This window comes from Nannospalax galili, unplaced genomic scaffold (genome assembly GCF_000622305.1).
Source record: "Nannospalax galili isolate Female #2095 unplaced genomic scaffold, S.galili_v1.0 scaffold332, whole genome shotgun sequence".
Lineage (NCBI taxonomy): Eukaryota > Metazoa > Chordata > Mammalia > Rodentia > Spalacidae > Nannospalax > Nannospalax galili.
The window spans coordinates 1,435,513-1,437,170 of record NW_008333794.1 but is presented as its reverse complement, the minus strand read 5'-3'; positions in this window follow the sequence as shown (position 1 = coordinate 1,437,170).

Sequence of the window (1,658 nt, the reverse complement as noted above, 5' to 3'; positions counted from 1 at the left end):
CTAACTGGCTCCTCTGATATGACTCAATCCCAATCACAGGCCACTCCCTGGACTGGAGTCCTGCACCACTGACCCTCCTTATAATGGGGAAACCTACCCTGCACTTGCCCAAGATGACACAACCTCAGCCTCAAACCCCTTCCCTCTCCCTGAAGGAAAAAAAAATATCCTAAGTCTGTAAGGGAGTGTGTGCTCTCCTCTGGATTCCTGGCTGTAAGGAGGTGCCCACCTCCTCTGACTCCTGGGATTTGGGGAAGGGAGGGTGCTCTCTCAGGGTTATATTCTAATAAATCTGCTTGCTCTATAAAAGGTCGGCTTCCCTTCCTCTCCTTTCTGCTTTCTATTTCCATGCACTCACAACCACCTATAACTCTAGCTCCAGAGGATTCTCTTTTCTGGCCTCTATGGGTACTGCACACATAAGTACATACCCGTACACAGACTGCACATAATTAAAAATAATTTTAAAATATCTGAAAAAAAATAGGGGACTAGAGAGATGGCTCAGTGATTAAGAGCACTAGCTGTTCTTGCAGAAGACCCAGGTTCAAATCCTAGCATCCACATGGTGGCTAACAACCATCCATAACTCCAGTTTCAGGGGACCCATTGCCTTCTTCTGTCCTTGGGTAATGCACAACTCAGGTGCACTTACAAATATGCAGGCATAACACTCATACATATAAAATAAAAATAAATAAATAAAATTAAAAGAAAAAACAAAAATTAAATTAGTTTGTGAGGTGAAGCAGAACAGTGGAGTTTTCCTGAGAATAATTTTAAAATTTTTATGAATTATGGCTCTTGAGGACAAATCTCTACAAAGACCCTAGCTAGACAGGAGATTCCAGAGACCCCTTCCAAAAAGAGTGTGTTGAGTGTATGGAGAGTCTGCCTCCTACAAGTGATTTCCCCTGAGTGCTGAGTCCCCTGTCTGACAGGATGTCAGCCATGTGGAGCAGCTAACAGACTTGCATACATATTCTATGTCAACACCTAGAAAACACTGGGCGTGGTGGCACATATATTTAGTCCCAGCACTCAGGAGGAAGAGGCAGGTGGATGGATATCTGTAAGTTCAAGGCTGGCCTGGTCTATACAGTGAGTTCCAGGCAAGCCAGGGCTATATAGTGAGTCCCAGTCTCAAAAGACAAACAAACAAAAACAAAACAAAACTCTAGAAAATACTGACATTTGCATTTTCGGGGGGGGGTGAAAGAAATGAGGTTTAACATCATCATTCATACTACTTTGGTACAAAAGACCCCTGTAGAATTGCTATGGCTGGTGTGACAACTGGCCCAGAATGAATACCAAGCAAAGCATGAGATCCACTAGAACAGACCACACTCCCTGAAAGGCCTTGAACTCTGTACTGTTACGGGCCAGGAAAGTGTAGCCTTGTTAGCCTGAATGTTTTCTAGAAACTGCTAGTACTACAGCCTGAATCAGTCACCGGGTGATGAAACGAGGCAGACGGCCTGAATTAAGGCTTTGATTTAAATTTTGCAGTCACTGCAGTACCAGGGTGGGGGAACCCCAGTGGCAGGATTGTTGAGCCGAGGAGACCTGATGAAACCACAGTGCAAATTTCCAAACAAAGGTATAATGAGCTCCCAGGCTGATAAATTGTATAATAGTAATACTGAGCTCACTGC